This window comes from Puma concolor, chromosome C1 (genome assembly GCF_028749965.1).
Source record: "Puma concolor isolate L17-30 chromosome C1, mPumCon1.1.hap2, whole genome shotgun sequence".
NCBI lineage: Eukaryota > Metazoa > Chordata > Mammalia > Carnivora > Felidae > Puma > Puma concolor.
Window position 1 is genome coordinate 150,139,767 of NC_141674.1, and position 27,425 is coordinate 150,167,191.

The 27,425-nt window shown below is 37.6% G+C and overlaps 1 protein-coding gene and 1 pseudogene across 4 annotated transcripts in view; both read right to left on the bottom strand.

The window, feature by feature from the left end:
• The window catches only part of BAZ2B (bromodomain adjacent to zinc finger domain 2B), a 330,135-nt gene that overhangs the window by 291,695 nt on the left and 11,015 nt on the right, over window positions 1–27,425 (bottom strand). The window lies entirely within an intron of this gene.
• Window positions 1,510–8,547, bottom strand: LOC147578495 (complement component 1 Q subcomponent-binding protein, mitochondrial pseudogene; annotated as a pseudogene). The gene is made up of 2 exons (XR_015255253.1): window positions 3,930–8,547; window positions 1,510–3,686 (listed from the first exon to the last, which is right to left on the bottom strand). The product of XR_015255253.1 is annotated as a complement component 1 Q subcomponent-binding protein, mitochondrial pseudogene (transcript).

Consider the following 27,425-nt stretch of genomic DNA (forward strand, 5'->3'; position numbering starts at 1 on the left):
TTTTTCACAGAAATGGAACAAACAGATCCTAAAATACATATGGAACTACAAAAGACTCCAAATAGCCAAAACAATCTTGAGAAAGAAGAACAAAGCTGGAGGCATCACACTTCCTGGTTTCAAACTGTATTACAAAACTATAGAAATCAAAACAGTAGAATATTGACATAAAAACAAACCAAGACACGCAGATCAATGGTACAGAATAGAAAGCCCAGAAATAAATTCATGCATATATGGCCAACTAATTTATGACAAAGGAGGCAAGAATATACAATGGGGAAAGGACAATCTCTTCAAAAAATGGTATGGGGAAAACTGGATGGCTACATGCAAAAGAAAGTAATTGGATCACTATCTTACAACGTATACAAAAATCACCTCAAAATGGATTAAAGACTTGAACATAAGACCTAAAACCACAAAAGTGCTAGAAGAAAACAAAGGTGGTAAGCTCCTTGAGATTGACTTTAGCAATCATTTTTTAGATTTGACACCAAAATCAAAGGCAACAGGTGCAAAAGTAAACACATAGAACTAAATCAAACTAATAAGCTTCTATACAGAAAAGGAAACCATCATTAAAAAAAAAAAAAAAAGAGGGGACACCTGGGTGGCTCAGTCAGTTGAGCCTTTGGCTCTTGGTTTCAGCTCAGGCTGTGATCTCACAGTTCGTCCATGCTGACAGAGCAGAGACTGCTTGGGACCCTCTCTCTCCCTCTCTCTCTCTGCCCCTCCCCCATCCACACTCTCTCTCAAAATAAATAAACTTTAAAAAAAATGAAAAGGCAACCTACTGCGTGGGAGAAAATATTTACAAATCATATATCTGGTAAGAAGTTAACATCCAAAATATAGGAAGAACTACAACTCAATAGCAAAAAAAAAAAAATCTAATTAAAAAATGGGCAGAGGATCTGAGTATTTTTTTCAAAAAGATATGCAGATAGCCAACAGGTGTCTCAACATCAAGGATCATCAGAATGATGCAAATCAAAACCAAAATGAAGTACACCTCACATCTGTTAGAATGGCCATTATCAAGGGGCATCTGGGTGGCTCAGTTGGTTAAGCGGCCGACCTTGGCTCTGGTCATGATCTCGTGGTCCCTGAATTCAAGGCCTACCTACGTCAGGCTCTGTGCTGACAGCTCAGAGCCTGGCGCCTGCTTTGGATTCTGTGTTTCCCTCTCTCTCTGCCCCTCCCCCACTCACACTGGGTCTCTGTCTCTGTCTCTCTCTCTCTCAAAAATAAACAAACATTAAAAAAAAAAAAAAAAAAGGAGCAGCGCCTGGGTGGCTCAGTCTGTTAAGCCTCCAACTTCGGCTCAGGTCATGATTTCACAGTTCACGGGTTAGAGCCCCGCGTCCTCGGGCTCTGTGCTTCCAACTCAGAGCCTGGAGCTTGCTTCGGATTCTGTGTCTCCCTCTCTCCCTGCCCCTCCCCGACTCATGCTTTGTCTCTCTCTCCTTCAAAAAAAAAAAAAACAAAATTTTAAAAAATGGCTATTATCCAAAAAATCCAAGAAATAACAAGTATTGACAAGGATGAACAGAAAATGGAACCCTCGTGTATTGTTGGTTAACAATTTAAATTGGTGCAAGGCGCCTGGGTGGCCTTGTTACAGTCTGGCTCTTGATTTCAGCTCAGGTCATGACCTCAGGGTTTTGTGAGTTTGAGCCCTATGTGGGACTGGTGCTGATAGCAGGGAGCCTGCTTAACATTCTCCCTCTTTCTCTGCCCCTTCCCTGCTCGAGTGCTGTCTCTCTCAAAATAAATAAATAAACTTTACAAAAAAAAAAAAAAAAAAAGTAAATTGGTGCAGCCACTATGGAAACCAGTATGGAGCTTCCTCAAAGAATGAAAAATTGAGCTACCATGTGGTCTAGCAATTCCAGTTCTGGGTATTCATTAGAAGACAGTAAAAAATACTAACTCAAAAAGATAAACGCACCCCCATGTTCACAGCAGCATTACTTACAATAGTCAAGAAGCAACCAAAGTATGTACCGATGGATGAATGGACAAGGAAAATGTTCGTATGTACAATGAAATATTACTCCACCATAAAACAGAAATACTGCCATTTGTGACAAAGTGGATGGACCTCAAGGGCATTATGCTAAGTGAAATAAGTCAGAGAAAGACAAATATGGTATCATCTCACTTACATGTAGAATCTTAAAAACAAACAAATAACCCCACAAGCTGATAGAACAGATTGATGGTTGCCAGTGGCAGGAGGGGAATAGGTGACATGGGTAAGGAAGTCAAAAGTTGCAAACTTGCAGTTACAAAATAAATAAGTCATGAGATGTAATACAGCGTGGTGACTATAGATAGTAAATTATATTGCATATTTGAAAGTTGCTAGGGGAATATATCTTAAAAGTTTTTATCACAAGAAAAAACATTTTGTAACTATGTACGGTGATAGATGTTAACCAGACTTAACGGGGTAATTATTTCACATCATACATAAGTATCATTAAACTAATATAACATTATACATCAATTATATTTCAATAGGAAAACTCCCCTCAAAAAATGGAATAAGCAACTTTGGGAGTCATTAGCATTTCAATGCTATCTAAATCCAAGGACTGAATTACTTCACCAAGAAAGTGATTACAGTGAAAGAACAGAAGTTGTGCAAGGAGTGAGGCCTGGGGCATGGGTGGAGAGATGAAGAGAAACCAGCAAAGAAAGGGAAAACAGAAAACTAGGAGGAAAAACAAAATAAGAAAATTGTGGAAGGCAAAAGAAAAAGAACATTTAAAGGAGGATAGAGTGACAAACTTTGTTAAATCCTACAAGTCTTGTTAAAAAGTGAGAACTGAGAACTGACTGAAGTCACAGAAGTCATCACGAACACTGGCAATAACAGTTTTGTGGAGCTGATGTGAAGCAAAAGCATGACTAAGGCCAGAATAAGGAAGAATGTCAGGAGAGCATTATAGGTAGCAAATTCAAGAGAGCTGAGTGACAAGCAGAGAATTTATGTAAATAATGAAAGAAATGAAAAGAAGTATCTTTTTTCCCTAGTATGTTGTAGTAATAATCCAAGAAGGGGAAACATGATGATTCAAGAGGGAGACATGTGAGTAATATGAAGCAACTATACGAAAACAAGAGGGATTATGGGGGAGCGGAAAGGCAAGTGTACCTACCTCTGGGCAGATCTCTTTGAGATACGTCTCAAAGATTATTTGATTTGATGATGGATTGGGTAATAAATACTAGGTACATGGAACAAACAAGCTTTGCAAAAGCAAAAATCTTACTGGCAACTATTTCTTTCTCTTTCTAGTTGGCCGTATTTTTGCTCCCACTATTTGATTTGCATACCTAGGAAATCTTGTTTGTTCTGAATTGTATTAGGCTAGTAATATTTGATACTGTATTTATGTTATTTCATTAATTACAACATAAAACAATGAAATGAGTGCAAAAAAAAAAAAGGCTATTTCCCTGAAAATTGAATGCTTCTGAAAAACTTGATAAAAATATTTTCTTAAAGTTACTGTTAATTAGACAAGGTAAGATAAGCATATATACTGACAGAAAACATCATAAATGTATATAGAGACTGTGCACCCAGAAAGCTTTGTAAGAATGTAAGTTCTTGGTGCAGCCACTCTAGGGAACAGTATGGAGTTTCCTCAAAAAACTAAAAATAGGGGCGCCTGCGTGGCGCAGTGGGTTAGGTGTCCGACTTCAGCCAGGTCACGATCTCGCGGTCCGTGAGTTCCAGCCCCGCGTCAGGCTCTGGGCTGATGGCTCAGAGCCTGGAGCCTGTTTCCGATTCTGTGTCTCCCTCTCTCTCTGCCCCTCCCCCGTTCATGCTCTGTCTCTCTCTGTCCCCAAAATAAATAAACGTTGAAAAAAAAAATTAAAAAAAAAAAAAAAAAAACTAAAAATAGACCTACCCTACAATCCAGCAATTGCACTTTTAGGTATTTACCCAAAGAACACAAAAAATACAGATACAAAGGGGTACATGCACCCCAATGTTTACAGCAGCATTACCAACAGTAGCCAAACTATGGAGAGAGCCCAAATATCCATCAACTGATGAATAAAGAGATGGTATACAAATACAATGGAATATTACTCAGTGATCATAAAGAATGAAATCTTGCCATTCATAACGACATGCCATTCATAACAACATTATGTTAAGTAAAATAAATCAGAGAAAGCCAAAGACCATATGATTTCACTCCTATGGGGAATTTGAGAAACAAAACAAATGGACATATGGGAGGAGGGAAGAAAAAGAGGAGAGAGGGAAACAAACCACAAAAAATAAAAGAGAACAAACTGAGGGTTGATAGAGTGAGGTAGGTGGGTGGGAGATGGGCTAGATGGGTAATGGGTATTGTGATGAGCACTGGGTGTTAAATGTAAGTGATGAATCACTGAATTCTACCCCTGAAACCAATATTGCACTCTATGTTAACTAAAATAAAAAAAAAAAAAAAAGTATCTAGGTTCTTTCTACTTTAAAGAATCTGATAATAAACTTTTATTTTGGAAGTGTGGGTTCAGGAAAGACACAATGATTTCCACTTAGGGAATCAATCCTTAAATAAAAAGTACAAATTTACTCCCTCTCCTCCCACCCAACAGACAGATTTAAAAAAAAAAAAAAAATCACAAATGGGGCACCTGGGTGGCTCAGTCAGCAGGGTCATGATCTCATGGTCTATGAGTTCAAGCTCCATGTCAGGCTCTGTGCTGACAGCTCAGGGCCTGGAGCCTGCTTAGTGTTCTGTCTGTCTGTCTGTCTGTCTGTCTCTCTCTCTCTCTCTCTGCCCCTTCCCTGATCATGCTCTGTCTCTGTCTCAAAAATAAATAAAAACATTAAAAAAAAAATTTTTTTTAAATCACAAATGAATGTGAAAGTTTGAGTTATTAGCAGCTCACATTAAAAAAACTAAATGTTTTGGAGCGCCTGGGTGGCTCAGTCCGTTAAGCATCCGGCTTCAGCTCAGGTTATGGTCTCACAGTCCGTGAGTTCGAGCCCCACATCGGGCTCTGTGCTGACAGCTCAGAGCCTGGAGCAGGCTTCAATTCTGTGTCTCCCTCTCTCTCTGCTGCTGCCCCACTTGTGCTCACTCTGTCTCTTACTAATAAACATTAAAACAAAATTTCAAAAAAATAAATGTTTATTATATATGTATATATATATATTTTTAATGATTTCCCATTTTGACTGTTTTGATTAAATGAATAGCTATCACCTCCAACTTGCATTGGATAAGAAGTTTCTGTTACTGTAAATTCAGCAAATAATTAGAAATCATTTTTTAAAATTTAAGTATCCATATTAGAAATATTCCAGATAAAATGGTTAACATACTTTCCCTTCCTCCTTCAATAAGACTCTGTCTTTTTTCCTAATACTCAGAATCATCTAAAAAAATCAATTAGGTATTTCCTATGTATTAGTTTTGTAACTGTAGTACAAGTGATGTCCGCATTAAATGAACTAGACTTTGTCCCTGTGCTTAATGGAAGCAATAAGACTTCTTTCAGTTTTCCTCATCTCTCTCTTACCAGAAATCTTACCACTTGTGACCTGCTTGCTACCTGAATGCTTACTTAAGATTAATCTTTTTAAGGGTGCCTGGCTGGCTCAGTCTGAAGAGCATGTGACTCTTGATCTTGGAGTTGTGAGTTTGAGTCCCACATAGGGTATGGCGATTACTTAAAAAAATAAAATAACTTAAAAAAAAAATAATTGTCTTTTCAAAACCTTGGCTTAAATAAATGACTTTTTCCCTTGCATGCCTACTCATTCTGTATTTTTAGCAAAAGTCACCCTTATGTTGTTCACTCACAAACTTCTCAATTAAGTATGAGTAAAGCAGATTTAATACTCAGAATTTAAATGTATTTAATAAATGATTTTATGTGTGGTAAAAATGCAGGTTATTATTTTTAGGATACTATACTTATTTCACAATTACAGCCTTATTATTAAAATATCATATTAAACTTGAAAACCCACTGCCAATTGTTAATTTATTGATGATCTAGAGTTTGTGGTAATTATAGCATGATTAGAAGTTTACATCTGCTACAGCAAAAAAGGATTTGTAAAGATCAAGACTAAAAGTATTACTTAAACCTTGAAAATATCTGCCTTCATTTTGTTTTGTTTTTTTGTGTGTGGAAGGTGCTGGACTATATAGAAATCTGCTGAATGGAAGTAATCAAATCACCTAATTCTACATACAATTCAGAATTTTTTTTGGCAAATTGCTGCTAAGCTTATTATTAAGCTACCTTAAAGGTGTTAACTAATCTCCAGTTGAACAAGTTCATCAACTTCAGGCTTATAAATTTCCTACTAAAAAAAAAAAAAAACAATTAAGCAAGTTCACTAACTATTCTCCCTGATATGTATCCAAATACCACTAGTATATATGAATTGGTCATTTTGAATATTAAAACGTATCATAAGGATAACTAAAAATATATTGAAAAATTAAAACTATTCAACATAAAATATATTTAGACTGGGATAATATAAACTCTAAAACTAAATAATATAAATTAACGTGTAAAAGCTTGAGTTTAGATGTTCAGTTAAATTTTGATCCTACAAGGTTTTACGTGTTGAAATTCATTACTAAGAAAAGATAACTTCCCTCTCTCTTTTCCCTCAATTACATCTTCCACAATGCCAGTAGAGATCCTTTTCTAAAGCCTAAACCTGACTAAATCTAATCATGTCCCTCTCCTCCTTTCTAAAAACTTAACGAAAAAAAAACCCTCACTAATAATGTCCCATCACCTGCAAGATTCTTCATCACTTGTTAGCCTGATCTTCCAATATTGTTTGCTAGCACTGTGCTTTCCCATTTTGCCCACGTGAACATATTTCAATTAATTCTTCAAAAATGTGCTAAGATTTCACCTTGTTTAATCACTAATATTTATTGACTATGACTATATTACCAGTATTTTTTTAATGTTTATTCATTTTTGAGAGAGAGACAGACAGACGACAGACAGACAGAACATGTGTGGGAGAGGAGCAGCGAGAGCACAGAATCCAAAGCGGGCTCCAGGCTCTGAGCTTTCAGCACAGCCCCGGCGCAGGGCTCGAACCCACAGACTGTGAGAACATGACCGGAGCCGAAGTCAGATGCTCAACCAACTGAGCCACCCAGGCACCCCAACTATATTACCAATTTTAAGGTCCAGGGCTATGTGTTATAAATATGTAACTTTTAGATGATAAAATGCAGTCCTTGCCTTCAGAGTAGAACAATATGGTGACTTTCTCCCTAACATATTACCCATCTCACAGTTACCTTCTTCAGAGCTACCTCTTTACATTAAATCTAATTTTTCTAATGCATTTATCATCCTCTACTGTAATTATTTACAAGACTGTTTAAGTTCGAATTTTTTTCAGTGATAATGAATGAGATGAAAACCATCTCAGAATACGTGTGTGTCTGACTTCAGAGTAGGTTTCTTTCCTGGCCAAAACCTACTATAAATCTAAGATGTTCAACATCTTGTCTGTTCTACTGGCTCTTGGCAAAACTTCTGAGACCTTTGAGAAAAGCAATGTATTCCTGGTGCTCCCCAGGAAGTGCTGAGCTCCACCAACTCACCTGCAAAAGTGTTATCCACCCCTCCGGCTGCCACGAAATCCATCAGGTAGTTATATAAGGCCCAGCCCAAGGAATTGGTGTTGAGTGTGTAATTTGTGTTCTTCCATGCAGATTCGCCAATGGACTGAAAGCTCACCTCACTGATGGGAGAAAATGTCGCTGTCGTCCTCCTCTTCTTGCCCAACCTCATCTTCTGGATAGTGACAGTCCAGGAATAGGGCCTTCTTACCAGCATTCTTTATAACTTCAACCATGAAATTAGGAGTGGACAGTTCAGGTTCCTGTTCTTCAACCTTCTCCCTCAGGGAAGGATCCTCCTCCCCATCAGATGTTGGCAGGATGCTATTGTTAATGTTGAAAGTGACAGTGATCTTTTCTTCAGCAACTTTCCACATTAATTTGACTTCTGTCCCATTCACTTCCAGCTCCTAACCTCCAGACATCTTGGGGAGGGACTTAATGCTTCTGTATCTTTTTTCTCCTTAATTTCATCATCCACGGATGCAACAAAAGCTTTGTCTTCCTGGTTGTGCAGCATGTGGCAGCTGCAGCCACAGGGCCCTCGAGAGCTCAGGAGGCCCTGCTGATCCAGCCCATCTGCAGGTGAGGGGGCCTCAAGTGCCCCATACAAGGCCAGGCATGGCTGCAGCAGAGGCCAAGGCAGAGGGGCTGGGCTGGTCACAGAGCCCCCCCCCCCCCAAAAGCTGGGAATGCTAGGGAGCCCAGGTCATGAGGCACTCAGTACAGCAGAGGCAACATCGGGGCCATACACACGTGTGGGCACAAAGGATGACCCAAGTGGAAGATCCCAGCCCACGCCCCACTGTAAATACCCTATTTCAAACTTTTTCATTATCATAATATTTGTTATAGTGATCTGTGATCAGTGATCTTTGATGTTATGATTATAATTGTTGGACACTTATGGACACTGATGGACAGATCTCCTGTCTCCTTCTCTCAACTTGGGCCTTTTCCCCAAGACACAACAATATAGAAATTAGTCCATTAATAACCTTACAATGGTGTCTAAGTGTTAAAGGGAAAGGAATGTCTCCTACTTTAAATTGAAAGCAAAAATGATTACACTTAATGATGAAGGCATGTTGAAAACTGAGGCAGGCCGAAAATTAGGGCTCTTGTGCCAAACAGCCAAGTTGTAAATGTAGAGGAAAAGTTCTTGAAGGAAATTAAAACTGCTACTCTAAAGAACACATGAATGATAAGAAGTGAAACCACATTATTGCTGATATGGAGAAAGTTTTAGTGATTTGGACAGAAGATCAAACCAGTCATAAAATCCCTTTAAGCCAAAGCCTAATCCAGTGCAAGGCACTGACTCTTCAATTGTATGAAGACTGAGAGAGGAGAGGAGGTCGCAGAAGAAATGCTGGAAGGTAGCAGAGGTTGGCTCATGAGATTTAAGGAAAGAAGCCATCTTCATAACATAAAAACATCAGGTGAAGCAGCAAGTGCTGATGTAGAAGCTGCAGCAGGTTATCCAGAAGATCTAGCTATGAGAATTAAAGAAGATGCCTACACTAAACAACATATTTTTTCAATGTAGACAAATAGCCTTCAATTGGAAGATGTCATCTAGGACTTTCACAGCTAGAGAGGAGAAGTCAATATCTGGCTTCAAACCTTGAAAGGGCAGATTGACTCTTGTTAGGGACTAACACAGCTGGTGACTTGAAGTTGAAGCCAATACTGATTTGCCATTCCCAAACTCCTAGGCCCTTAAGAATTATGCTACATCTACTCTGCCTATGCTCTATAAGTGAAACAATAAAGCCTGAATGATAGCACATCTGTTTAAAACATTGTGTACTGAATTAAGCCCACTGTTGAGAACTATTGCTCAAAAAAGATTCTTTTCAAAGTATTACTGCTCATTGACCATGCACCTGGTTACTACAGAGCTCTCATGCTGCTGTCATGCTTGCTAATACAATATCCATTCTGTAGCCAATGGATCAAGGAGTAATTCTGACATTCAAGTCTTACTATTTTTTTTAATGTTTATTTCTTCTGAGAGGGAGAGAGAGAAACAGCGTGAGTGTGCAAGCAGCGGAAGGACAGAGAGAGAAGGAGAGAGAAAGAATCCCAAGCTCACAGCATAGAGCCCAACTCAGGGCTCCATCACACGAACCATGAGATCATGACCTGAGCTGAGTTGCTCGGGGTGCCTGGGTGGCTCAATCAGTTAAGTTAATCCCTGCTTAGGATTCTCTCTGCCCCTCCACTGCTCACTCACATGCTCTCTCTCTCTCTCTCTCTCTCTCTCTCTCAAAATTAATAAATATTTAAAAAATATAAATAAATCGCTTACCTTCTAAAAGAAAAAAGGGTCAGACACTCAACTGAGCCACCCAGGCACCCCAACATTTTACATTTTAAAAGTTGATTTTAGGGGGACCTATGTGGTTCAGTCAGTTAAGCATCAGACTTCGGCTCAGGTCATGATCTCACAGCTCGTGAGCTTAAGCCCCACGTGGGGCTCTGTGCTGACAGCTCAGAGCCTGGAGCCTACTTTAGATTCTGTGTCTCCTCTCTCTGCCCCTCTGCCTCTCATGCTCTCTCTCTCTCTCTCAAAAATAAGTAAACATTAAAAAATTAGGGGCGCCTGGGTGGCGCAGTCGGTTAAGCATCCGACTTCAGCCAGGTCACGATCTCGCGGTCCGTGAGTTCGAGCCCCGCGTCGGGCTCTGGGCGGATGGCTCAGAGCCTGGAGCCTGTTTCCGATTCTGTGTCTCCCTCTCTCTCTGCCCCTTCCCCGTTCATGCTCCGTCTCTCTCTGTCCCAAAAATAAATAAAAAAACGTTGAAAAAAAATTTTAAAAATTAAATTAAAATAAAAGCTTATTTTAAAACATTTATTTCTTGACATGATAAGTAACAGTCTTAACTACATCTAATAATATTTTCAATACCTTCTCAGAATTTAAGATCTGTATTTTTCAGGGTTCACTTAAATAGTATGTGTGAAAATATACTGACCACAGTAGGCTTATATCACATAATAGCAAATCTCATTCCCTAGAAAACATGTGTTATTGTAATACCTATGAATGAAAAGCACATTATAAACATCTAAAGATATAGCAGCACAGAATAGATAGTAGAGTAACCATTCTCAAGAATGAAAAGCTCTTTTCCAAGCTGTTAGAAAGGCTCTTTCTCAATAGCTTTTTAGGCAAATGAACAAGTCTGAAGCAAATGAGAGTTAAGTTACAGGTTATTTTTCCTCCTAGTCAACCGACCTTACACTGCATATCTTTAAAACAGGAGTTGTAAATTAAACACAACTACAGGTAAAGAATTAGACTCCTCATTAATTTCAGTTGATGGCTGCTTTGCCTATTTCCCTAGTCCACTTCTGTTTCTATGGTAACAAAGGTAGACTCAAGAAGCAGAAGCAAATATTTTAAGTTAACAGTTATGTGGGGAGAGTCAAGTACTGAATGGCATATACAGTAATTTAATTTTAAGAAATAATCTAAACTATGAAAAGGAAGAAGGGAATCACAGTTCATTTAATCTAAAAGCAACTCAAAAGGAGGAGTCTGCCAGTCCAGTATTTTTTCCTTGATTATCTTCACGGAAAAATACTTTCATTTTCATTTAACTTCTCTAAAAAATCTGGTCCCACTCCCACTATGGGTGGCCAAAAAAACAAAACCCTAAACTCACCAAGTGTCCAGATTTACTTTCTAGCACAAAACTCATACTACTAGCATGAAGGCTTTAAAATATGATAGCATATTTTGTGATCTTAACTAGGACTCCATTTTAGACTGTGATTTTCTTTGAAATAGCTGATTCTAATATGACCTTTTATTTTTAAGCAAAGCAACTATATTTAAGAATGAAAACAAACCTGTTAATACTGGTATGAATCTTTCATATATATGCATATAATGAAATACATATTTATCTGGAATACGAATTTCTCTAGCAGAGTTTCTAAATATTTCTGGGATCATCTGAAGTTTGTGAGTATCTAAAATCCTGAATTAGTTAAATCCTCTCAACTGTTTTTTCTTTTCTAAGTTGCTTTAAGTTCAAATTTTTCTTTTTCCTCTCTCAAAACATTTTCACTCCAAAGAGACTATATTTCTGTCTCTGTCTCTGTCTCTCTCTCATTACTCTGGGGGAAGCAAAAAGCCATGTCAGAAGGAGCACTATGGAAATGACCATGTGGCAAAGAACTGAGGCCGCTTGCCAAAAGCCAACAAGGAACTGTCAATAAAAATGTGAGCTTGGCATCCAATCCACCAGCACCAGTAGAGCTTTGAGGTAACTGCTGTCCCAGCTGGAAGCCTGATAGCTACCTCAAAAGAGATGCTGAGTTAAAACAACCTAAGTCAATCCCAGTTTCCTGAGCCACAGAAATTAAAATTAAGATTAGTGGAAAAAGCAGGTTGGAAAATGATACATACAGAATAATGATATGTAAGGTTTTCAAACATGCCATATAATGCTACTAAACATGAGTATTTTGCTAAATTTGATAATCAATAGGATATTATTCATTTTTTTATTTCCTCCCACCCCAACTCTGTGAGTTCCTTGCCTACAGCAAATACTTTTAATACGTAAAGGACAAAGTAAAGCATTAAGATGTAATGCAGTTTGGCCAAAATTCATACCTAATGGGCTTGCTCTTACTGCTAAGGGAAGCAAACTTTAAGCCCCTACCTCTATGAGAGAACTAAATAATAAAAAGTAAATGTTCATTTATAAAATACATCAACTGCTAAGCTGTAAACATCAGAAAACAAAGTATGTCCAAAATCTACATTTTGACCACTATTTTCCAGAGTCAACATACAAACTTTGGCCAAATGTTTTCATCTTTATCTACAGACAATTTGGAATGTACCTCTGCTTAGTTCTATGCATCCAAATATTACCTCTCTATTAAGAATGTTCCTATTGAACAAAAACACTCAGATCAATGGAACAGAATAGAGAATGCAGAAATGGACCCACAAACGTATGGCCAACTAATCTTTGACAAAGCAGGAAAGAATATCCAATGGAGTAAAGACAGTCTCTTCAGCAAATGGTGCTGGGAAAACTGGACAGTGACATGCAGAAAAATGATTCTGGACCACTTTCTTACCCCATACACAAATATAAACTCAAAATGGATGAAAGACCTCAAGGTAAGACAGGAAGCTATCAGAATCCTTGAGGAGAAAGCAGGCAAAACCTCTTTGATCTTGGCCGTAGCAACTTCTTACTCAACACATCTCCAGAGGCAAAGGAAACAAAGCAAAAATGAACTATTGGGACCTCATCATAATAAAAAGCTTATGCACAGTGAAGGAAACAATCAGCAAAACTAAAAGGCAACCAATGGAATGGGAGAATATATTTGCAAATGACATATCAGATAAAGTGTTAGTATACAAAATCTATAAAGAATTATCAAACTCGACACCCAAAAAACAAATAATCCAGTGAAGAAATGGGTAAAAGACATGAATAGGTACTTCTCCAAAGAAGAAAACCAGATGGCCAACTGACACATGAAAAAATGGTCAACATCACTCATCGTCAGGGAAATACAAGTCAAAACCACAATGAGATACCACCTCACACCTGTCAGAAAGGCTAACATTAACAACTCAGGAAACAACAGATGTTGGCGAAGATGCAAAGAAAGAGGATCTCTTGTGCATTGTTGGCGGGAATGCAAGCTGGTGCAGCCACTCTGGAAAACAGTATGGAGGTTCCTCAAAAAATTAAAAATAGAACTACCCTATGAACACAGCAATTGCACTACTAGGTATTTATCCAAGGGATTCCAGGTGTGCTGTTTCAAAGGGACACATGCACCCCAATGTTTATAGCAGCATTATCAACAATATCCAAAGTATGGAAAGAACCCTTATGTCCATCAATGGATGAATGGATAAAGATGATGTGGTGTATACACACACACACACACACACACATATATGCACAATGGAGTATTACTTGACAACCAAAAAGAATGAAATCTTGTTATTTGCAACTACGTGGATGGAACTAGAGGGTACTATGCTAAGCGAAATTAGTCAGAGAAAGACAAATATCATATGACTTCACTCATATGAGGATTTTAAGACACAGAATAGATGAACACAAGGGAAGGGAAGCAAAAATAATATAAAAACTGGGAGGAGGAGGGGCGCCTGGGTGGCTTGGTCGGTTAAGCCTCCGACTTCGGCTCAGGTCATGATCTCATGGTCAGTGAGTTCGAGCCCCGCGTCGGGCTCTGTGCTGACAGCTCAGAGCCTGGAGCCTGTTTCAGATTCTGTGTCTCCCTCTCTCTCTGCCCCTCCCCTGTTCATGCTCTGTCTCTCTCTGTCTCAAAAATAAATAAACATTAAAAAAAAAATAAAAAAAACTGGGAGGAGGATGAAACATAAGAGACTCTTAAATATGGAGAACAAACAGGGTTACTGAAGGGGTTCTGGAAGGGGGGATGGGCTAAATGAGTACAGGGGATTAAGGAATCTACCCCTGATATCATTGTTGTATTATATGCTAACTAACTTGGATGTACATTTAAAAAAATAAATTAAATTAAATTAAAAGAAAAAAAGAAACAAAGAAGGTCAAATATGGAAGCATGGAAAACATAAAAATCATATTTTTATTCAAGTAACACGTGCACATTGTGGAAAAGTCAAAAGGTGTAGTTAATCACAAAATAAGCTCACTACCAATAAGCACATTTTCACATTTTGCTGCATGTCATTCTAGGCTTTTTATGTATAATCTATACATAAATATATAACTTTTGAAAATAGGCAGATTCAAAACTGCCATCAAATTTTAGGGTTAGTAGAAATTGCATTCTGTTGACAAGAAGTTTGTTTTCACCATGTACAGCAATGCCCTTTAAATTTGGGAACTTCTGTATCATTCAGATGTGTACTTTGCAGTTGTAAAAAGTATCAGATTCTAAAAAAAAAGAATGTTCCTAAGAGAAAAATTGTAGAAGACTTTAGCAAAGGCAAAAAGGGTTACAGATGGCCTATCCAGGACATCATAATAAATTATCAGTGCCTTTCTTTTTTTTGGGGGGGGGTGGTAAAATATACATAACATTTACCATTATAACCATTTTAAAATGTACATTTAAGCATTTCAAATTTAAAATTAGGTACATTCACGATGTTGTGTAACCATTACCACCACCCATTTTCAGGCCTTTTACCGTCTGTAAAATTTCCAGAGAATAAAGAAATTAAACTTGTAATCTTTTATTTATTTAAAAAAATTTTTTTAATGTTTATTGTATTTTTGAGAGAAAGAGAGAGAGAGAGAGAGAAACAGAGCACAAGCAGGTGAGGAGCAGAGAGAGAGAGAAGGATATACAGAATCTGTAACAGGCTCCAGGCTCCAAGCTGTCAGCATACAGTGGGGCTTGAAATCACGAACTGTGAGATCTTGACCAGAGCCAAAGTCGGCACTTAACCGAGCCATCCAGGCACCCCAAATCTCAGGACCACAAAGTGCCACAAAGTCAGGACGTTTTAAGAACCCCAGTTTGTATAATTAAGGCAAATATTTGGCAAATTAGACTAATTTAATAAATTTGGTTTTTAAAAGAAGTTATGGTGTTAACCAAACAAGCTAACATTAATCCCATACAATGTTTATAATTTTGAAAAATATAAACTCCTATGTTCAACTAAGTTGAATCATTATTCTGGCAAATTTTTATTTCAACAATAACTATGCTTTGTAGCTTGGCAGCTTGAAGGGAATTTTTTTTTAATATAATTTGTCAAATTGGTTTCCATACAACGCCCAGTGCTCATCCCACAAGTGCCCTCCTCAATGGCCATCACCCACTTTCCCCTCTCCCCCACCCCCCATCAACCTTCAGTTTGTTCTCTGTATTTAAGAGTCTCTTATGGTTTGCCTCCTTCCCTCTGTAACTTTTTTTTACTCCTTTCCCTCCTCATGGTCTTCTGTTGAGTTTCTCAAGATCCACATATGAGTGAAAACATATGATATCTGCCTTTCTCTGACTGCCTTATTTCACTTAGCATCACACTCTCCAGTTCCATCCATGTTGCTACAAATGGCCAGATTTCATTCTTTCTCATTGCCAAGTAGTATTCCATTGTATATATAAACCACTACTTCTTTATCCATTCATCAGTTGATGGACATTTAGGCTCTTTCCATAATTTGGCTATTGTTGAAAGTGCTGCTATAAACATTGGGGTACATGTGCCCCTAAGCATCAGCACTCCTATATCCCTAGGGTAAATTCCTAGTAGTGTTATTGCTGGGTCATAGGGTAGTTCTATTTTTAGATTTTTGAGGAACCTCCACACTATTTTCCAGAGTGGCTGTACCAGTTTGCATTCCCATGAAGGTAATTTTCAAGATCTTTAGGTAATCAAAAATCTCGGAGTGGTATTAAATTGAGTTGATTATGCATGCCCGGGTGACTCAGTTGGTTAAGTGTCTGACTTTGGCTCAGGTCATGATCTCATGATTAGTGGATTTGAGTCCCGTGTCGGGCTCTGTATGGGTGCAGAGCCTTCTAGGGATTCTCTCTCCTCTCTCTGCTCCTCCGCAGCTCAAAATCTCTCTCTTTCAAGATAACTTAAAAAATTTTTGAGGGGCGCCTGGGTGGCGCAGTCGGTTAAGCGTCCGACTTCAGCCAGGTCACGATCTCGCAGTCCGTGAGTTCGAGCCCCGCGTCAGGCTCTGGGCTGATGGCTCAGAGCCTGGAGCCTGTTTCCGATTCTGTGTCTCCCTCTCTCTCTGCCCCTCCCCGGTCATGCTCTGTCTCTCTCTGTCCCAAAAATAAATAAACGTTGAAAAAAAATTAAAAAAAAAAAAAAAATTTTTGAGTTGATTAAATGATGATTATTAGATACATAATTTCTAAGGTAAAATACTGAAACATCGATTACTAAGCATAGTTGTATGCTTATATACTTTTGCTTCTTTAAAAAAATTTTTTTTTAATGTTTATTTCTTTTTGAGAGAGAGACACACAGAGTGTGAGCAGGGGAAGGGTAGAGAGAGAGGTAGACACAGAACCCAAAGCAGGCTCCAGGCTCTGAGATGTTAGCACAAAGCCCAACACGGGGCTCGAACTCACAGACCGTGAGATCACGACCTGAGCCGAAGTCGGAGGCTTAACTGACTGAGCCACCCAGGCACCCCTACATACTTTTGCTTCTTATTTTAATATTGATAAGCTATTGTTTTGAGTCATGTTAATGAAACTGTTCATTTTTGCCACTTTGAGGTGTAAAATGGATGAATGTGTGGCTGTAAAAAGTTGTGTTGCACATGCTCATGAGCTCTGCCTAGTCTGCTAAGATGCTGGCGCACAGCAGACAGTTCTCAATTATTCACCCCTAACTTTTCACTGTGAAACAGAAATCACTTAGTTTGACTAAAAGGTACAGTCAATAATGAGTAGTTGAGACTACATTAGGAGTAACAGTGACAGAGAAGTACAAATGGGTATGTGCATTTATTTCTCAAAAAAAAGAAAAAAAAGTTTTATCCTAAAGGAGGGATTCTCGGGTTTTTCGGTCTCCTGGTCCTTTTCTACTCTTAGAACTTATTGAAGACTTCAAAGAACTTTTATTTTATGTTGAATATAGCTATTGAAATTTACCATATTGGAAATTAAAAATGAGAAATAATTTTAAATATTTATTGATATATTTGAAGACAGCAATGATGAATGCTTTGAAGACAGTTTTGAGCTCATAGATCCCCTTAAAGAGAACCACTGACCTGTAGTAAAGTGTCCATTTATTTCAGAATATGAAAGACAATAAATAAAGGATCTAAATTGGAAAGTGAACCTTATTGGTTTTGATCGATAATAGCCAACTCAGAACAACAGACATGAAACATTTTAAATTTTAGTAAATTACATTCAATGTTGATGGACTTGCCTCCTTGGGGTAATTATTAATATCTTCATCTTCATATGAAAGGCTATTTTACACCTTCTACATCAGAAATGCTATGTTTTACCAGAATAATTTTCTGTGCATTATTTGACTTTATTAAGTCCTTGATTATATAAAGAAAAATTAAAAAAATAAAATTCCTCCTCACTTATGAATCAGGAAAAGTATTATCTTCTATGTTTATTTAACTTTTTTTAAAGTTTATTTCTTTTGGGGGAGGGGAGGGAGAGACAGAGGGAAAGAAGTAGACTCCCAAGCAGGCTCTGCACTGTCAGTGTAGAACTCAACGGAGGGCCCAAACCCATGAACTGTGAGATTGTGACCTGAGCCAAAACCAAGACCCAGATAATTAACTGACTGAAACACCCAGGCACCCTTTCTATGTTTATTTTTATTGCTACTTTGATTAAATAGATAACCAAATACTGTGTCTCAGGCATCCAGGTATCCTTTTTGAAGGATGATCATAATAATCTTAAAGATTTTTCTTGATTACCCCCAAAAGACTGGTCTTACTATGAGGTATGGCTGATTATTTTCATAGGAGAAGGCAAGAATGTTAACCAGCCTCTTTGAGTTTGTTTTTGCCTGTCTTAGTAAAGTCTATACACTTATTGTCCAACTACTATCGCTACCAAATAAACTCAAGGAGGCTGGACCAGACTTTTGGGGAAATCAAGAAAAATCTTTAAGATTATTATGGTCATCCTTCAAAAATCTTAGCAAAACCATTCCTTCTAAACAATTCAAATAGAAATATGATTCCCTAGTAAACATAAACATATGATTATCTGTAAAAATTAAGAATACACAAATTATTCCCATTAAAAATACAATAAGGGGAGCCTCGATGGTTCATTCAGTTGAGTGTCCAACTCTTGATTTCAGCTCAGGTCATGATCCCAGGGTCATGGGATCGGGCCCCACATTGGGCTCCACTCTCAGCATGCATCCTGCTTAAGATTCTCCAACTCTCTCTCTCTCTCTCTCTCTCTCTCTCTCGCTCTGCCCCTCTCCCCTGCTCATGTACATTCTCTCTCTCTCTCAAAATAAAAAATATTGGATAAAAGAATACAATAAAAAATAGGTGCCTGGAGGTGCCTGGGTAGCTCAGTCGGTTAAGCGTCCAACTCTTGGTTTCAGCTCAAGTACTGATCTTGTGGTTCTTGAGTTGGAGACCTGTGTCAGACTCTGTGCTGGCCAGCGTGGAGCCTGCTTGAGATTCTATGTCTCCCTCTCTTTCTGTTTTCCCCTGCTCACAATCTCAATGTCTCTCTCTCTCTTTCAAAAATAAATAAGCATTAAAAGAAAAAAAAGGCGCCTGGCTGGCTCAGTGGGAAAAGCATACAACTCTTGTTCTCAGGGTTGTGAGTTTGAGCCCCACACTGAGTATAGAGATTAGTAAAAAAAAATAAATAAATAAACTTCTACTAAATTTTTTTTAACATTTATTCATTTTTTGAGAGACAGAGAGAGAGCACAAGCAGGGGAGGGGCAGAGAGAGAGAGGGAGACACAGAATCCGAAGCAGACTCCAGGCTCTGAGCTGTCAGCACAGAGCCTGACACAACGCAAACTGATGAACCCCGAGATCATGACCTAAGCCAAAGTCAGACACTTAACTGACTGAGCCACCCAGCAACCCCCCTGACAAAAAATAAACTTTTAAAAAAAGAATAAAAAAAATTATCAAAGTCCAGTGCAAGGAGCATAAAATAGTACATTTTCTCCTGAGGAGCATTTCATGAATATGTGAAAGAAAGTTTTAAAATCTGAATAAAATTGCATTCATTCACATAATCCCTCCCAAAAATCTACCCAAAAGGACTAAAACCAGTACAAAAAATGCCATCATCAAAGAAGTACGGGAAAATACCAACACTATAAGAAGACTCTGACTCTATACACATATGCCCCAAGAATAAAAGGTGGAGATTTTAGGAAATAAGAATATTCTGAAATGTCCCAACCCATAACTTGTAGAATCAAAGTTTAGGGATATGGAAGGCCTGTAAGAGAAGTGGGAATCGCAGAGTTTGACACTCAGGTTCACATTGCAGAAAGACATCAAGGGGTACCTTTTGGCCTCATTGTTTTAATTTTCCTCAACCTGTGATTAGGTTTGAAAAGGAAACAGCTTTAAAGTGATGATGAAATCTGACTAAGCAGATACAAGTGCTAACTCGCCACACAAACCTCATAATCCACAGTACTACAGGGTAGCCATTATCCCCGTGCTGATATTCCCCATCCACAGGTATGCCAGGCTCTCCCTGAAGCAGGGGAACTGTTAAAATCAAAGGTTGACTCTCAAACATAGGATCACAGGTATACCCACAACACAGATCTCAAGAGGTTCAGCAAAAAAGCTCTAGGAGAAAACTATATATCTTGTTGCCAGTCCATCTTGTTGCTTATCCGAAATGTTAAAAACCATCAACATCTAAACCTCTATCTACCCCAATTATAAAATGAAAAACAAACTTAAAAAACGCTAAGGTAAACAGAGAAAGCCATCAAGAATTACCAAGTTGCCCATGCATTTAAATAAATTTCAACTTCCTTCCTGAATTTTTTAAAAGTCTTAATAAAATAAAAATAGATGAATACTTGCTTAGCATGATTTTCAAGAACATATGTAACAAACCAAAAGTATCACAGACAATGATGAGGTATTTGAAGCATTTCAAAATTCAGAAAAAAAAAAAAATAAGGGTGTGCTCAGTGTTAACACTGATACTAGTCAACTTCATTTTATTCTTTACACAGAAAAATAAAGTTATAAATATCAGAAGTGTGGCAGCAAAACTATTTGCATAAGATATGATTACGTATCTGAAAAACCTTGAGAATCAACTGAAAAATTATTAGAAACAATAGGAAAACTGAGATATTCAGGGGCATCTAGGTGGCTGTGTCAGTTAAGCATCTGACTCTTGATTTTGGCTCCAGTTACGAACTTACAGTTATGAGATCAAGTCCTGTGACAGGCTCCATGCCCAGCATGGATTTGCTCTCCCTCTCCCCCCATCCCTCATGCATGCTCTCGCTCTCTCTCAAAAAAGAAAGAAAGAAAGAAAGAAAGAAAGAAAGAAAGAAAGAAAGAAAGAAAGAAAGAGAAGGAAGGAAGAAAGAAAGAAAGAGAAGGAAGAGAAGGAAGGGAGGAAGGAAGGGAGAAAGGATGGAAGGAAGGAAGGAAGGAAGGAAGGAAGGAAGGAAGGAAGGAAGGAAGGAAGGAAGGAAAAAAAAAAAGAGAAAGTTGAGTAATTCAATCAATAGCCAGTAGGAATTACTCCACAATAGTTTGGGGAAAACTGAATAGTCTTGTGGGAAAAAAAAAATAAAGCTCGGAGTTCACACCTTATTTTCACTTAAGTAGATTCCATCTACAATAAACATTCTGGTGTAAAGCAAAACAAACCTTGAAGCTACACATAAAAAGGAATGAAACATTGGTCTTCTAAATACCTATACTTCTTCCTGTCCTGAAAACAACAATCTTGAGGGGATAATTCTACAATAAATTTCAGAAAAGAAGGGAAGAAGAAGGAAAGGAGAAAGAAAAAACTAACCTAGCAGAATGTGCTAGGGCTTGCTCATAGAAGTTCACAAGAGTCAGCTGTTAAAATTTTCAGGAATTTTGCAGTTGTTAAACACAGTCATTATTAAAAATTAAATTATATAAACTTACCATTCAATAAATTATTTTGAAAATAAGGTAGGGGTGCCTGGGTGGCTCAGTTGTTTGAGTGTCCAACTTCGGCTCAGGTCATGATCTCACAGCTCGTGAGTTTGAGCCCCGTGTCAGGCTCTGTGCTGACAGCTCAGAGCCTGGAGCCTGCTTCGGATTCTGTGTCTCCCTCTCTCTCTGCCCCTAACCCACTCGCATTCTGTCTCTGTCTCTCTCAAAAATTAAATAAACATTAAAAACTTTTTTTTAATAAAAATAAGGTAATAAGCACTCAAAACTTATCACTTCCTAATTATCTTACCACATTTTATTAATCTCTATGCTGTTGAGGTTATTTACACCTATTGTATCAGTTTGATACAGATACTGTGTAATAATTGTATGCCTGCACATCTCAACTCTGCTCAGGGGTATTAAGTTGTTGGAATGAAATAGGCCATGTCAGGAGTTCTTACACCAGAGAAAAGAGCACACACTATAAATCAAGGCTCCCACCACCAGGTACACAAACCGGTTGTTAATATTTACCAGAATACCATTGCATATATGTAAATCATTCATTATACTTTGACCCAGCAATTCAATCTCCAGGAACGTTTCCTAATGAAATATATCAGATTATGAAAAAAGGCTTAGTGATGTTTGAGGTTAAATTATTTCATTATATATATCTTAATCAAAAACAATCTAAATGCCCCAAACTTGGGTAGTTGAATAAATTATTATATACTGCTTGAAAATATTTAATGACATGAGAAAAAATGCTCATGATATAATCCAAAAAAGAACTAATGAAGTAAAAAAAAAAAAAAGCAGAATGAAAAACTACATGTATAATAGCTACTCTGCAAAAGAAAAAAATACACAAATACATTTTTTTAAAAAATCAGAAATTAAAACTTTGTTTTATGAAAAAAACAGCAAAAAGGCATTTCTAGTTGAAGAATTTCTGATATTTGTAAGTTAAACTCTGAAATTTCTTTCTGTCAAAGCTCCAGTCTCACTGCTGTACATACCCACATCTTCTCATTCCCTCTAATTACAGAGCGACCCCTCCTTCTAGTTAATGTTAATCAGTATCATATGGGTAAGGAACCCATGTCTTCCCACTTCTCACAGAATTTCTGAATTATATCCCTTGCCCCTAGACCTTCATTCTTATCATTACAAAAGTCATTTTCAAGCCACATTTCCTTCTTAGAAACTTCCCAATTTCTTTTCCTTTCCCTTAAAAAAAACCCAAAAAACAAAAAAACAGAAAACTATCTAAACTCCATGTTCCTATTTCTTTAGCTTTAGTCCAAACTACTTGACTAAAACTATTATGGCCAAAGTCACCACTGTCCTTTTTGCCTAATTCAATAGGATTTTTTTGATTTGTTCTTACTCATTACCACAAAAACATTTCACTCCATGTCTGCTCCCCTCATTTTTTTCTTAGAAGTGAGGTTCATGGAACACACTTGCTGTTTTTTCATTTATGAAGACTTTCATTTCATTAAATAAACTTCAATATAAAATAAAATAAAAATGCAAGTAATAAGAGTTTTGGGCATTTAAATTTTTATCTTAATACTTTTTCTGTATGTTTCAAAACTTTTAAGAATGTTATTAGTGAAAACTACACTTTTAATTTTGAAAAAGAAAAGTCCTTATATATCTAAAACATAATTATATGCCAACTGACCCTCAACTTTTAAAAAATGTTACCAAATAAACAACAAAATGAATATAAAGAAAATAATCAAAGGATAATTAAAATGTAAGAAGGAATAACAGGCAAGTTGTAGAGTTGCATGTACAATTCACTTTTATCATAAATAAGTATATAGCACAAATATAATAGAAGATCTGTTTGGTTTTTAAAGGTTCAAGTTGTATTCTCAAATAGTCATAATTCAGACATCTGATAAGTGTAACAGAATTATGTACCAGGATGATAACCCTACCTTATCAAGGAAAATTAATTTTTAATACACTCAGTATTATCTAATAAAATTAATATTTTTAGAAGCAATTCTATTACTCCTTAGTTATCTAGTTCAATGTTCCTTATAATAGAGATTTTTTTATACTCTAAGTGTTGAAGGAAAGTTGGACCCTTACCTTGGGCATTAAGGGTAGTTTTACTACAAAAAGAATGGGGAAGAGGGTGCCTGGATGGCTCAGTTAGTAGAGCATACAACTCTTGATCTTGGGGTCAGGATTCGTGCCTCACATTGGGCACAGAATTTACTTAAAAAAAAAAAAAGAATGAGAAGAATTATATGTCAAAAAACAAAATAAATATATAAGAAGTTACTATAAAAACTCCGGAGGTGCCTGGCTGGTTCAGCTGGAAGAGCATTGGCCTCTTCACTTGAGGTTGTGAGTTCGAGCCCCATGTTGGGTGTAGAGATGGCATAAATATATTTATAAACTAAAACACACACACACACACACACACACACACACACACACACACACACACACACACACACACCAAAAAACAAAAACAACCTCTGGGGAGGAGTGGATTTTTTAAGTTTAAAATGGAAAGAATGTTTAAAATATATGAAGAAGTAATAAATCAGTATTTCATATTTCTGTAAATAAAAACTATTAAAAAGCAAAAGAATTATAATAAATATAATAAAAGCATATCATTAATATTAGGAACTTATAAATAGGTTATAATAAATATATTAAGACCTCTGGGCAGTAACAGGCAATGTCAAAGACAAACCACAAAAGAGAAACAGGTTAAAGTACTGAAAAAATGCTCATTGTAACCAGTCACAGAAATGCAGATTAAATAAGGTACAATTTTTTTGCAATAGGATTGGCAATGGCTAATAATGATGAATATAACCCAATCCAATGAAGGTGTTAGTAAAACAGGCACAGTCATATACCATTAGTGAGATACCGTAAACCCATACAATCCTTTTAAAAGCCAAGTTCACAATACATATATTAAGAGCCTTAAAACATTCCCAGCCTTTGATCCAGTAATTGCATTTTTGGGAATTTATCTTATGAAATGATGTCACACAGCCACAAATAAAAGTACTCTGCATAAAAATGTTCATTGAAGCATCATCTATAAAGGTTGGAAGTAGCGAATCAATCCATCTGTATGCACAACCATGTGCTCCATTATTAGCATTCCACTGTAGCACAAGGGAAGAATCAGATAACCATGTGAGGAGACAGAGGGTTGAGAAGATTTCAAAAACATAACTCTTCACAAGAGTCTTAGAAAAGAAGCAGATTTTACCAAGCAGAAAGAGAGGGAATAAAAATTGCATACAGGGAACATCATGTGCGAAAGCGTGGATTCATGAAAGTCTATCCTCAGGGATCCATAAAAACTATGGTTTGTTTGTAGTATGTTTAGAACCTGCTGCTTCCTACCTCCCAGTTTTCAGAAACTGATGTTTAGCAGTGGTTTAAACACATACAGAGCATCAGCACTCCTGTATCCCTTGGGTAAATTCCTAGCAGTGCTATTCCCGGGTCATAGGGTAGGTCTATTTTTAATTTTTTGAGGAACCTCCACACTGTTTTCCAGAGTGGCTGCACCAGTTTGCATTCCCACCAATAGTGCAAAATGGTTCCCATTTTCCACATCCTCTCCAACATCTATACTCTCTTGATTTGTTCATTTTAGCCACTCTGACTGGCGTGAGGTGATATCTCAGTGTGGTTTTGATTTGTATTTCCCTTGTGAGAGGGTGGCAGGGAGGAGAAAGTGGGTGATGGGCATTGAGGAGGGGACCTGTTGGGATGAGCACTGAGTGTTGTATGGAAACCAATTTGACAATAAATTTCACATTGAAAAAAAGATGTGAAAAATAAACCACATACTGGGGTGCGTGGGTGGCTCGGTCGGTTAAGCGTCCGACTTTGGCTCAGGTCATGATCTCATGGTCCGTGGGTTCGAGCCCCGCGTCGGGCTCTGTGCTGACCGCTCAGAGCCTGGAGCCTGTTTTGGATTCTGTGTCTCCCTCTCTCTGTGACCCTCCCCCCGTTCATGCTCTGTCTCTCTCTGTCTCAAAAATAAATAAACGTTAAAAAAAATTAAAAAAAAAAAGAAAAAGAAACCACATACTGAACAATAAATACAAACAAAAATGAAAAATATTAGGCTAACTGGATATGAGTATTCATCTTCATATAATGTGATACAGCAGGAGGAAAGTAGAAGGGTTTTTAAAAACACATGAGACTTTATCTTAAGCTAAACTCATCATGAGAGTGTTATGATATTAGAAACAATATCTAACTACTGTCAAGTGATCAGCTACAGGCAATCTCTTTTGTTCTTACCTTCACTATCTGGCATGGAGGAAATAAGAGTTCAACTACATCAAATTACTGTTATGATAATAAGAAATAGATTTGCATGAAGGTAATACAATCTCCAACTTCCCCAAACTAGTTCAACTCCATTCCTTTAAATTATCATGTACCTCATATTTATCCTTCTGCCCATTCTATTTCTATTCGTTTAGTCACTACCACCTGACACTGGAATATCTGCAGTAAGTCACTGGTCATTCTTTTAATAGTCTCTACTTTCTGTACATTTAACCGATTTCTTCCAAATCTATCTTTCTAAATTTTTAATCATATCATATCTCTGCTTAAAAATCTATTAGCTAACAGGGTGTCTGGGTGGCTCAGTCGGTTGAGAGTCCAGCTCTTGATTGTGGTTCTGATCATGATCTCACAAACATGTCACTGTTAGTGTAGAGCCAGCTTAGGATTCTCTCTCTCTGCCCCTTCTTGTTCACGTGCTCTCTCTCAAAATAAACAAACTTAGGGGCGCCTGGGTGGCGCAGTCGGTTGAGCGTCCGACTTCAGCCAGGTCACGATCTCGCGGTCCGTGAGTTCGAGCCCCGCGTCGGGTTCTGGGCTGGTGGCTCGGAGCCTGGAGCCTGTTTCCGATTCTGTGTCTCCCTCTCTCTCTGCCCCTCCCCCGTTCATGCTCTGTCTCTCTCTGTCCCAAAAATAAATAAACATTGAAAAAAAAAAAAAAAGAAAAAAAAAATAAACAAACTTAAAAAAAATCAATTAGTTAACCCAAACTCCCCTTTGTAACTTTATCTCCCACTATTTTCAAACGAATTTTAGTTAGGTTTCCCTCCATCCTCTCCTTCATTCAGGTTGCTGTTCTAAAATATCTACCACTTCCTTCAAAACCCAACTGAAGAGTCACTATCTCCTTGAACCCTTTTAATTCTAGACCAATTATTTCTTTTCTCTCTTTCTCTTTCTCTCTCTCTCTTCCTTTCTTTCTTTCCATTTTGGGGTATCAATAGCAACACTTAAGTATATAAACTATCTTGAACCATGCTACCTTCAATATATACTAAAGACTCATCTTATTGGGGGTTGGGGAGTGTGGGTAGGTCCTAGTCAGTAAGCTGTATCAAAATATAGTAAACATTATCTTTGACATTAACCATACTGGAGACAGATACATGATCCTTCAATAAGTCCAACACAGCCAGTTTGCCAGCATTCAAACAGATGTCCAGAAACACATAGCTGGCCTGAATTTAGGAGCTATGATATTTAGTTGAGTTCCAGAAACACATAGCTGGCCTGAATTTAGGAGCTATGATATACCAAAAAAAAAAAAATTTTTCTATTAAGACATAAGAGCCACACTTAGTGTAAGATGCCACACTATGAGAGCTACCCAGGAACAGAGAGTACCTGACTCTGGCATCCTGCCTGGAGACACCTTTACTGAATGAATGATGGTTATTGAAATTGTTTTTCCTTTCCCATCCTCAATTTTTCCTAACATAAACAGTTGAATTTCAATGGGTTAAAACCACAAAAGATGAGACTGTACTCTATGTACATCCTTTCACTCTGAGTAAATTATGACCTCCTTGAGCATATGCATTTTATTTGTGAGCACCTTGAATTGTTTCTAGTTACTAAGAAATAGATGGTGGCCTAATTCTTGTTTTCTTTTTTTTTTTTTAAAGTTTTTTTTTCAACGTTTATTTATTTTTGGGACAGAGAGAGACAGAGCATGAACGGGGGAGGGGCAGAGAGAGAGGGAGACACAGAATCGGAAACAGGCTCCAGGCTCTGAGCCATCAGCCCAGAGCCTGACGCGGGGCTCGAACTCCCGGACC